Source organism: Protomyctophum parallelum (assembly GCF_964188405.1).
Source record: "Protomyctophum parallelum genome assembly, chromosome: 1".
In the NCBI taxonomy this organism is placed as follows: domain Eukaryota; kingdom Metazoa; phylum Chordata; class Actinopteri; order Myctophiformes; family Myctophidae; genus Protomyctophum; species Protomyctophum parallelum.
Window position 1 is genome coordinate 60,846,283 of NC_139697.1, and position 12,153 is coordinate 60,858,435.

The 12,153-nt window shown below is 45.5% G+C and overlaps 1 protein-coding gene across 1 annotated transcript in view; it reads right to left on the minus strand.

Moving 5' to 3' along the window:
• The window catches only part of LOC310858665 (rho guanine nucleotide exchange factor TIAM1-like), a 73,388-nt gene extending 64,441 nt beyond the window's left edge, over window positions 1-8,947 (minus strand). Inside the window, exon 1 of the mRNA XM_083764878.1 lies at window positions 8,922-8,947. The gene's annotated coding sequence lies outside the window, so the exon portion shown is untranslated. The remainder of the gene's footprint in view (window positions 1-8,921) is intronic.
• Window positions 8,948-12,153: the final 3,206 nt, after the last annotated feature.

The following is a 12,153-nucleotide window of genomic DNA, read 5'->3' on the forward strand; positions in this document are numbered from 1 at the left end:
AGAGAGACATTGGGCCATGTGTGTTATTTAAGAGCTCTACACCATAACTGTCAGACTCCCAGCCGGGTGTAGTTGTTGTTTTGTTTGGAAGAGACTCTGCATTCTGCTAAGTCTATCATCAAAGACACGCACACACGCACACACACACACACACAAGCACGTACACACATGCAGCCTGTAAAATATATACTGTTATACAATAGCACAAAGGCAGGCACAGTTCCACTCGTACAATCACATGCGCACGCAAAAACACATGCGCACGCACGCAACTTACGCAAAAAACGCGTGCACACGCGCACACACACCCCTGAGGGTTTCAAATCCCCGGAGAAACCTGAGCCAAGGATTTCCCACAGTAAAGTAAAGTAAAGGCTAAGGGGCCTGTCAGAACAGTCACCAGGCACACCCTTCCTTCCTACAGTATGTCAGTCTTTTCATCTTTGCACCTGCTTCATCACAGCTCCACCCAATATGACACACCCCTCCTCCACCTCCACCGCTGTTCTCTGGGGGAGGCGTACTGTCTTGTGCCGCGCTGTAGCATTAAGCTCTAATTGGCGACAAGCCACAGTGCAGTGCCATAGTTCGCTTAAAAACATAGCCAACTGTCTAGAGTCTAGACCTTTTACTGGAGAGCTCATTCATACGACACTGACAGTGCAGGAATCAGGCAAGCAAAGTATTAGTATATCTTTTATTTTTTATTGCATTGTTGTGTTTATTTTAATACCCTCTTTTATTTTTATTGCATTATTTTGATTATTTTAATACCCTCTTTTATTATTTTTTAATCTGTCATTTGTTTTATCCAGTTTCTCTTGTCCAGTTTATTTTATGGGATTATGTTTTACATAGTTTTGCTTTGGTTGATTTATGATTTAATATGCCTATCATGTTTGTGCTATAATGAAGATGACTTGACTTGAGTTCATGACATGCCTGTTCGTGGGCGTGGGAAACCATTGTTGTTGATGAAGTTTCAATGTGAAGCTTCATTACTGGGGTGTGTCTTGCAAGCATAATTCCTCGTCAGAGCCTGTTATGCATTGCACATGGGGATCAGTACAACTTCCACGAAATAGAGGAGAGGAACTGATTACTGAGAATTCACGATTTTTAAAACCAGCCCACGTGATTAGATGTCACTCAATCTGAGAAATAACCCATCGTCAAAAAAAGGAAAAACAGCGCCCTCTTTTTCTTTGAACATGCTAGTCTCAAGAGACTAGGGGCTGTATTTTGCGTGTCTTAAGTACCAGGTCTTATTACCTAACTTGAGTAAACTAAAGACCTGGAGGCGTGATCAATGCTCTTTGGCCACTCAGAATAGCAAAATGGCATTGATCACGCCTCCAGGTCTTTAGTTTACTCAAGTTAGGTAATAAGACCTGGTACTTAAGACACGCAAAATACAGCCCTAGATGTCACTTGACTAAGGCTTCAATGTCACTCATTGCCCTCTATCCAAGAACCTGCAACCCCCCCCCCCCCCCCCCCCCGCGCCCCCGCCACACACAAACACACGAGCATCAAAGTGTAACCACCCTCCTCTAGGGCTCCCTTCCACATTCCTGTGAGGGTATTACCTTGCCCCCTAGGGCAGGCTGGGGCACAGCCACTGGCTGGGGGTAGACGGAGCCATTTTCTGGTTGGTGGAAACCATCATTCCAGAGGAGTCAAAATACAATACCGAGAGAGACACAAACACACAGACACAGACACAGACACAGACACACACACACACACACACACACACACACACGGTGAAGCCTTGCTCTCTGGAAGGGCTTTATCTGTATTCACGGCAGGTCCTCCGCGGTGTTGTTGTTTGTTTATGCTGAGCAAACCTGCCCTGGAAGATAACAATGCAGCCATGCATGAATGACATATCACTATAGTAGGCTATCTAACTAATACATCAATTGTCCCAGTGAATGCGTATTGAGGAGTGCGTGTGTGTGTGTGTGTGTGTGTGTGTGTGTGTGTGTGTGAGTGTGTGCATGCGTCTGTCTGTCTGTCTGTCTGTCTGCACACACATACATACACACCTGTATAAGTGTATGGTGCACTATGTGCTATAGCGCACGTGTGTGTGTGTGTGTGTGTGTGTGTGTGTGTGTGTGTGTGTGTGTGTGTGTGTGTGTGTGTGTGTGTGTGTGTGTGTGTGTGTGTGTGTGTGTGTGTGTGTGTGTGTTTATTGAATAGACCCGTATCCGCGTGCATGCTGAGCGACAGCACTCAGATGAGCTCAGATAACAAACCCATTGTGACAACAGCAGCTCGCACTCCAGCGCACATCCCACAGGCCCTCTGAGACAGACAGGAGCGTCTCGGCACTGCTCCCCAGCAGGGAAGATTAGCTCCCTATTCATCCTTCTGGGATCCCAAGAGCCCCCCCCCCCCCCCCCCCTTCCCTCCTCCCCCAGAAGAACCACAGGCTTCACTGACTCTGCCTCAATGAAAATTAATTTAAGTTAGTCAAACGATAATGTCTCTTTGATAGGGCTTCATTTTGAGACTTTGAGAGACTGTGTGTGTACATTTGGGTGGGCAGTGGGAGGTTCAATATTGTTTTAAGTGTCTTCTATTTAACGTTAATATTCTGAGCCGCATAAACTGCAGATAAAACCGAGCAGACACAATTTCACAATGAGATTTCATTTCATTTCATTTGATTCCCACTGTCAGAAGGATCCTGTCATGTCTCACTGTCCCAGGATCCAGAAATAGAAACGTACAAATGCAGCAACAAACAGAAGGCAATCAGAATAAGAACCAATGTTATTGTAACATCACTGGTTTCCAGGTGTAAAGAAGTGTTTGCGTCAGCCCCATCATTTAGTTGTTTTCCACAAAGTGAGAAGAAGAGGGCGGCGGCGGCGCTGGTTGTGCAATAACGACAGGAAGCACAGTAACATCTTGTGCTACTTAAGAGTGCAAAAAAGGACCCTCGTGGTTCTGTTTTTATACTGTCTGAGGGTTAAATGAACACTCAGGATAATGCTGTGTATAGAGTAGCCTGCCTAATACTGCAGCGTATTGTGGACAATGACAAAGAAGCTATCTCAGTGAGCAGAGGATATGGGACACTAGATACCCACACACTGTCAAATCCTCAGTCTTACTTTATCCTCAGTATTTACTCTGAGAGGAACAAAATGAACACATAATTCACCACTTGGTTCCATTTGTATAGATAGACTACTCTCCGAATTAAATTATCACCCTGGATTTTACTGTGTAGTACTGTGTAGAAACTATATACATTCTCTTTGCAAGGGTCCGTGCTTATTGTGTTCATGTACTTGTACTGTGCTTTGGATAAGAGCCATGTGCTACAGTAAATGCCTACACTGTGTTGTATAACATGGTATTGTTGTTGTGGTGGATCGACCAGTTAGTACAGATTCTCCTAATGAAGACATGCTGACATGGCCTTGCAGTCACACTCATGGCCCATGTTCCGTTCTCTCTCCATAACAACAGCAAAGTCCGGAACGTTCGATGAACTCTAAGAGTGTAAAGAGTTCATTTTGATTTAGGTTTAGGTTTAGTTTGATTTAGGTTTAGTCGACGAAACATTTAATGTCATAGTTTTAGTCGACGAAATGAACAGCGTGTAACCCAACAAATGAATCACAAAATGTTCTTAGTAAGAAAGTAATAATACACAAACTCACTGTACATAAAGTACCTAATAGTAAATTACTTACAAAAGCATGGTTGTGTTTCTCTACACAACACGATTAGGACAGAGAGAGGCAGTGAGAGAGCGAGAGAGAGAGAGAGAGAGAGAGAGAGAGAGAGAGAGACGGAGAGAGAGAGATGAACAGAAAACCTATAGTGAAGGAGAGTCTGAAGGGCCAAGTCAAACAGATATATAGGGCAGTGGAACCCAAGTCTGGCATCAGCCAATTTACTGCTACAGTTGACTCCTCAAGTGTCACTACCCTCACAATGCACCATCCCCAGCTGGGCTTATACTGTACGCTGCTTAAGTCAGATTTTAGCTGACTGCCAGGGCCGCTGCATGGTGCAGTCAGGGGGGATTACCATATTTTAAGGAAAATCCCTCTGCCACAAGCTCTCCATTGAGTGAGAAGCTAACGCGAGTCAATGAGTGTGTCTTTTGATAACTCCCCCCCCCCCCCCCCCATTCCCCCCACCTCACTCACTCTCTGTGGAGTACAGTGTGGGATCACAGCGATCTCACCGACGGAGAAAATGACATCGATTTAGAGATCAGACCATTTGAGACCATATGCTGCTGTATATCTGCTGGTTCAGGAACACGTGTCACTCTTTAAATCCCGCTTTGCAATCTCAGTGTCTCTGTAGAAACGAACAGTCCAAAACCTGCACAGTTGCTGTCCATGATCTATCAGTGGTATTATGTTATTTTCTTCTCATACATCATCTGTTTCTCTCGGCAGATGAGATCAAGCTTTGTCGGTCTCGGCACTATAAAAGAAAACAAATCTAGAACACTCCCACTGGAGGCTAGGTGCAGGACCAAAGGAAATCACAGACGATCCAAAATTAAAGTCAGCACACACTGCGACTTCAAATGTTTTACAGTCAAAGCTTTAGTCGTTAGCGTTTACTTACTAAAAAGTCTTCTTCGGAATGAAGCATGGGCAAATAAACAGTCCTCCTATAGTAACACCACCAATCTGTATAGCGAGGTTCAAATAAATTAGCTTTAACCAAACAGAATATGTGTAAATGTACAAAAGTAGAACACATGCAAAGCAAAAATAAGGAAATGCTGAATTTTCTTTCTCAGTTCTCTATTCTCAGAGTAAAAGGAAACGTATGCTGGAGACAAACTTTGTCAAGACAGCTCAAGTCAAAACACTCTTGTATTGACACCGAAAGCTGAAGTATTTTCACTGGAAACCTTATTAGAATTAAATACGGACTTCTGTGAGGAAGAAACAGCCAATGTCAACAATCCTACATAGCTATAGGGATGAGTAGATAAGTAGAAAGAAGGAGAGAGGTACCATAATGCACAGTACAGTGTGAATGACTGTGGCTTATATAATATATCTTATGGTTTAAAGCAGTGGTTTTCCACCAGTGGTCCTTAAGGCGGTTCCAGGTGGTCTCTAGCCTCGGTCCCAGGCTTACTTATCTGCGAAGAGAAAAGCCTGGTCACAACCTAAGGCAGAGAAGCTATCGGCGGTTGTATCCTCCGGAACAGCCGTCACATGTATTTCCTCCGGATACGATATTTCCCCGACCAATCACAACACTTGTTTCATTCGCGGAGAATGTAAACTGATTTGTAAAGCATCAACGATTTCATTTCCGCTAAAATCCCGCAACTTCAGCTTAGGTCTTGCCCAGGGTGGGTGGTCCCCAGCTAAATGAAGGAGAGTTGGTAACCAAATGTCATTTACGCTCTCAAGAGTTACATTATTGTTAAACATCTGCATTACTTCATTTACAAGTCTACACAATTAGATAATGTAGAAGAATTGTTATTTTGTCCAGCGTTTGCCAACAGCATGGAATTGTAGACAAAATCTTATCCAACAACAGCAAAATATTCTGTCGTTTTGAGTCTGAGAGGCTGAATCTCGTCAAATGGTGGTACGTGGCTCAAATGCCAAATAAGTAATGGGCCTTGAAAAATGAAAAGGGTTGAAAACCCCTGGTTTAATGGGCAATACTGGTATAGTATGGCATGTTTAGCACATTGGCTACAACTCACGGTAGAGGCCTACTTAACATGACTGCCTGCAAGTATATTTGGGAATTTTTGCTATTCTTATAATTCCAACTTTCATAATGAACCAGTATCATTTTCAAGAAGTAATTGATATTGGTTTTTTTTCTTTATTATATATTTATGAATCAATCATCTCCAGACTTGTCAAATCAATAATAATCAAAAACCCAATAAGGTATAGCTTGACAAAAAAAGAAGAAAACAAATTTCATTATGTTGGATTACCTATATCACAAGCAGGTTTCAAGACTCTGCTACAGTAATTGGTTTTCAGACCGTACTGAAATGAATGAAATCCAATAGCTCCACACATAATAATGCTTTGGAAAAGAGCCACTCCAGTGAGTGACCATATAGTCATTGAGCTAAACGTGCCAGACCACCTGCAGTATAGATGACCCCTTGGCTACAGGGAAGGAGAGTACGTGGAGCAGAAAGATGGTGAGAACCACACCAAGGTCTGCACAGGGAGAACAAAGGGCTGTGTTGAAAAAGAATGCAGGAGAGGTGAGAGAGGGGAAAAGAGAAGTCGCCTGACATCCACACACCTGAGTCAACAGACAATGTCTTCCCTCCAAGAAAAGACAAGAGACAATGCACATGGCTTAGGAAGAGCTTTCCCCCTGCGGCTGTCAAGAGCCACGAACATGGACAAAATAAATAAACAAAAAATAGGACAATGTTAAATTAAATAAAAACAAAAGCTCATTCATCCATAAATATCCATGCTTGTTTTAGCTTACATGGTCACATAGATAAATGTACTTAGTTGATGTATAACACTTTTGTCTTTACACAGATGTACATACTGTAGATAAGTGTACTTGATGTACAGTATAGCATACAGGATATCCTAATTCACTGTACATTTTATTATTATTCCCCCAATTCGGCACATTCCCCATTTCACATCCCATAAAGAGTAAAAGAGGGTTTTAAAGTGGGATAGTGTGTGTCTTAACCATTTTTAACCATTTTCTCAACCTTATTTTTCCGGTATCTTATTTTCCTTTATTTATTTGTTATTGTTTTATTACAGTCCAGTCCAGTACTATTCTTATTATCAGGTAACAAACTAGTTTTCAATGCCATTTCTAAAACAATTAGTCATATTAACACATATGTTAATAGAATAACTTTCCTAGTTGAGTACTATTCTTCTCAGTATCTTGTCGTATATTGTGTTGCTGCTGGTGCACAGCCTTGCAGAACATGTCACAGTTGTACCTGTATGAGTGAGTGAGTGAGTAATAAATGAACCCCTCTTGATTATTGATTGTTGAAATGCACCAGAGCAAAGCACAGGGCTGCAAAATGATGATGGAGAGATAGATAGATAGAAAGATTCGGACAAAATGCAGCACACTGTGGTGCTGCGTCTAGTCTCTGGATGTCTACCTGAAATGGCAGACCGTATAGAAAACAAATGCAAATCTACAACTATAGCCACTTGTACGTGTATTGGACATTAGTATGCAGTCACTGTGTGCAGTAGTGCTATGGCAGGCTAGACAGTGACAGAACAATGCCACAGCATTGAGACAGGCTTGGTTATTTGCTACCGGCATCAATAGTGGCAAGACATTCGGAGCACTGGTGCCAAAGTCTTTAAATAGCAACACATTAGCGTGGTGTGTGTGTGTGTGTGTGTGTGTGTGTGTGTGTGTGTGTGTGTGTGTGCGTGCGTGCTGAATGACCATTTAATAGAGGTCCCTCCCTCTTTGCTGTCTTTGTTAGAACTACACACGCACTCACTCTCGAACACACAGACATCATTTTTGTTGTGCATTAAAATTGAAATAAAAAAATGAAATCCATGCAACCATGAATGCATAATGAGACTGGTGTGACCAGTAGAATGGCCCAGTCTTCATACAGGTGATCTCGAAGCCGCTTAGAACATTTCGACCAGCTATATGACCACATGATCACAGTTTCCTCACTTTCCTAGGTTTAAATCCATCTCCAGACTGTTGCCCTTTTCTACACTCTCTTTTCCATCTCTGTCCATTGTGCCATCAAACAAAGCAAAGAATAAAATAATAACATTTAAATTAGCATTAAACCCAATGGTTTCCCAATTCAATTCCATGCCAATTAACCTTTGTTCTTCAGAACAAACAATACAGTACGAGGAACCCCCTTCTAGAGAAACGGTTCCGCACGCCAATTGATAGTTATAAGGAAACAAATTTGGATCCATTTTTACGCTCTCTTGAGTTGAATTAACAGTAACACTGAGGATTTTACAGTGATTTGGGGTCCCATATCAAATGGAAGTGCATGGCCCGGAGTTCCTTGACATGCAAAAGGTTGAGAATCACTTAACTATATCAATTCAACATCAGTAAATACTACGGACGGAATTCCACAGACAGTGACAGCCTTTTACAGTTTCCAAGATGCCTGAGCGCTCAGGTCAAGTGTCAGTAGCACGGTCGGCTCCTGAGCGTGCCAGTGATGTGCCGCGGCGCTGGATCCAGGTCAATGGGTCCACTCCACTGCCTTTAGGAGCAGAGAGCTTGTGCTGACTAGCTCTGCTCTGGGTTCATTGTCTGGGTTGTAAGTGCATGCTGGGTGTATATGGGTGAGCAGAACTCTGCTCTCGGTGCATTAGTGACCTGCATCAGCTCCCCACCACTCAATGACTTCTGAGTGCAGGCCTGGGGGGTAAAGCACCCACTCATCCACACACACACACACGCACGCACATTCACGTACAAATGAACCCGCTGACATTAGGCAAACTCATGGCCGTGCACACTATCTCACACTCGCATGTGCAAAAACACGTCCATTTGCAAATACATGCACATACAGTGCAAAAGATACAGGCAATTGCAAACACTATCTCTGTCTGTCTCACAAACTCACATGTGCATCAACTGAAAGTTGATGCACATGGCAGAACAATAACAGAGTCCTGTGGAAACCTTATCCAGCACTCACCATGGGGGTTTCATCCCCTAAAGAAACACAATCCAGTCAGCCGACTGGCCTACTAGCATGTATCATGCACGCGCACGCGCACGCACACGCACACACGCACACGCACACACACACACACACACACACACACACACACACACACACACACACACACACACACACACACACACACACACACACACACACACACACACACACACTCACGCACACGCACACACGCACACACACACACCTTCTTCTGTGATTCCATTGCATCACTTCCAGGTCAGCAATCGGGAGCATGCAAGACAGAGTGCTTGGCCAAGTTCTTTCATGCCGTTTGGAGGAGAGGAGAGGAGAGGAGAGGAGAGGAGAGGAGAGGAGAGGAGAGGAGAGGAGAGGAGAGGAGAGGAGAGGAGAGGAGAGGAGAGGAGAGGAGAGGAGAGGAGAGGAGAGGAGAGGAGAGGAGAGGAGAGGAGAGGAGAGGAGAGGAGAGGAGAGGAGAGGAGAGGAGAGGAGAGGAGAGGAGAGGAGAGGAGAGGAGAGGAGAGGAGAGGAGAGGAGAGGAGAGGAGATTTCTTTACTGAACAGTGACACAATATATATAGTAGAGGAATATACATGGTGTACTTCCTTCTCATATACAGCATAGATAGAAGAAGGAGACAGGACTGCATGGAGGGGGAGGTCAGGACAGCATAAGTGACTTAATGCGATGGACAAGTGGCCTATTTCTCATGGCTTAATTGCACAGTCACACAGATATAAAGATGGAAATGCCGTCCTTACACGCCAAGGCAAGAGGAGGGGGTGGAAAGATTTCCGAGCAGAGATCAAAACAGAGATCCTAGCCAGACCAAATCTCCCAACCGCAAACAGAAACAGGGCATGAACACAATCTTTGAAGATGCGCTCCTTCAGCCACCCCCACCCTCTGACACAAACACTCTCTTTCCACCGTCTCACTCTTAAGCTGGCTTCCTCTTCAGCTATCATCGGAAAAACATCTCTCTATTGTACTCTTCTATCGCTCGAGTTTTATGGGTAAGTCTCCCATTGGCTTAGAGGCAGCCAATCATGAAAAAGTGTCTACTAAGGTCGTCATTGCGGTCGCTAGTCGAGAAGTAGCAAATGTAGTTCAGGCGCTTTTCAAGCACCTGGCAAAAATACTTGGTGGGGAAATACTTGGTGGAATAACATGTTCCGTCCAACCGGGGAAACTCCCCCTGTCAGGTGTTAAGAATTAAGCGGCCGCCTCACTCCTCATTCATTGAAGGCAGCATGAGCTCAGTTCGGGGCTCTCCCGAACTGAGCTCACACGGCAGAGGGAGAGTAGCGCCCAGGATTACAGCTGAGGCAATTGGTGCGACCGGGTGAAAAATGGGTTACAAAATCATGGGATCAAATTCCTCCACAATAGGCCTATTCCCAATTAATAATAACAATAAATAAATAACCATAATGATAATCATCCCATTTGTATTACATTAAAATTACATCTACCTAATTAGGTTCTCCTAACATTTTCTTAAATAATTATATTATGGGCATATAGCATCATGGAAATAATGAATACTTCATATACTATCAAAACACAGTGCACATTTGCACGTGCGAGCGAGCGCGCGCACACACACACACACACACACACACACACACACACACACAGAGAGAGAGATAAATCGGCAGCCGCCACGGATGTGTGGAGCGGAACGCAACAGTGATCAGAGATAATAGGCCGACATGACGCTGTCACACGAGGAGAAAGGAAGAGGAGAAAGAGATGGATGGATGGAGCAAGAGAGACAGCGGGTGTGAGAGAGATGGGGATGGGAGGGGGGGGGGGGGGTCAGCGGGGGCACCCTCCGCTCATCAGCAGACGCTGGAAAACAAACAAAAGAGGGGAAATGAAGGAGCGCAGACGCATGGCATGGGGCACCAAGACGCCCCTCCCCCTCAATCCACACACCCCTCTCTCAACCCCTTCCTCATCTCTCCCTCTGTATGCGTAAAGCGCCTGGGATAAAGGCTCCATTTATCCAAGGCGCTCCATTTATTTATTTACCACTCTTTCTGCTTCACCCTCTCCCATCTCCCCCCCCCCCCCCATCTTTCACCTTCTCCCTCTCCTCCTCCTGGCACTTCATCCCTGGTTCTCAGGTCTTGTATACCTCTGGTCCCATCAGGGGGTGAGTTCTCAGGTCTTGTACCTCTGGTCCCATCAGGGGGTGAGTTCTCAGGTCTTGTACCTCTGGTCCCATCAGGGGGTGAGTTCTCAGGTCTTGTATACCTCTGGTCCCATCAGGGGGTGAGTTCTCAGGTCTTGTACCTCTGGTCCCATCAGGGGGTGAGTTCTCAGGTCTTGTACCTCTGGTCCCATCAGGGGGTGAGTTCTCAGGTCTTGTACCTCTGGTCCCATCAGGGGGTGAGTTCTCAGGTCTTGTACCTCTGGTCCCATCAGGGGGTGAGTTCTCAGGTCTTGTATACCTCTGGTCCCATCAGGGGGTGAGTTCTCAGGTCTTGTACCTCTGGTCCCATCAGGGGGTGAGTTCTCAGGTCTTGTATACCTCTGGTCCCATCAGGGGGTGAGTTCTCAGGTCTTGTATACCTCTGGTCCCATCAGGGGGTGAGTTCTCAGGTCTTGTACCTCTGGTCCCATCAGGGGGTGAGTTCTCAGGTCTTGTATACCTCTGGTCCCATCAGGGGGTGAGTTCTCAGGTCTTGTATACCTCTGGTCCCATCAGGGGGTGAGTTCTCAGGTCTTGTATACCTCTGGTCCCATCAGGGGGTGAGTTCTCAGGTCTTGTACCTCTGGTCCCATCAGGGGGTGAGTTCTCAGGTCTTGTATACCTCTGGTCCCATCAGGGGGTGAGTTCTCAGGTCTTGTATACCTCTGGTCCCATCAGGGGGTGAGTTCTCAGGTCTTGTACCTCTGGTCCCATCAGGGGGTGAGTTCTCAGGTGTTGTATACCTCTGGTCCCATCAGGGGGTGAGTTCTCAGGTCTTGTACCTCTGGTCCCATCAGGGGGTGAGTTCTCAGGTCTTGTATACCTCTGGTCCCATCAGGGGGTGAGTTCTCAGGTCTTGTATACCTCTGGTCCCATCAGGGGGTGAGTTCTCAGGTCTTGTACCTCTGGTCCCATCAGGGGGTGAGTTCTCAGGTGTTGTATACCTCTGGTCCCATCAGGGGGTGAGTTCTCAGGTCTTGTACCTCTGGTCCCATCAGGGGGTGAGTTCTCAGGTCTTGTATACCTCTGGTCCCATCAGGGGGTGAGTTCTCAGGTCTTGTATACCTCTGGTCCCATCAGGGGGTGAGTTCTCAGGTCTTGTACCTCTGGTCCCATCAGGGGGTGAGTTCTCAGGTGTTGTATACCTCTGGTCCCATCAGGGGGTGAGTTCTCAGGTCTTGTACCTCTGGTCCCATCAGGGGGTGAGTTCTCAGGTCTTGTATACCTCTGGTCCCATCAGGGGGTGAGTTCTCAGGT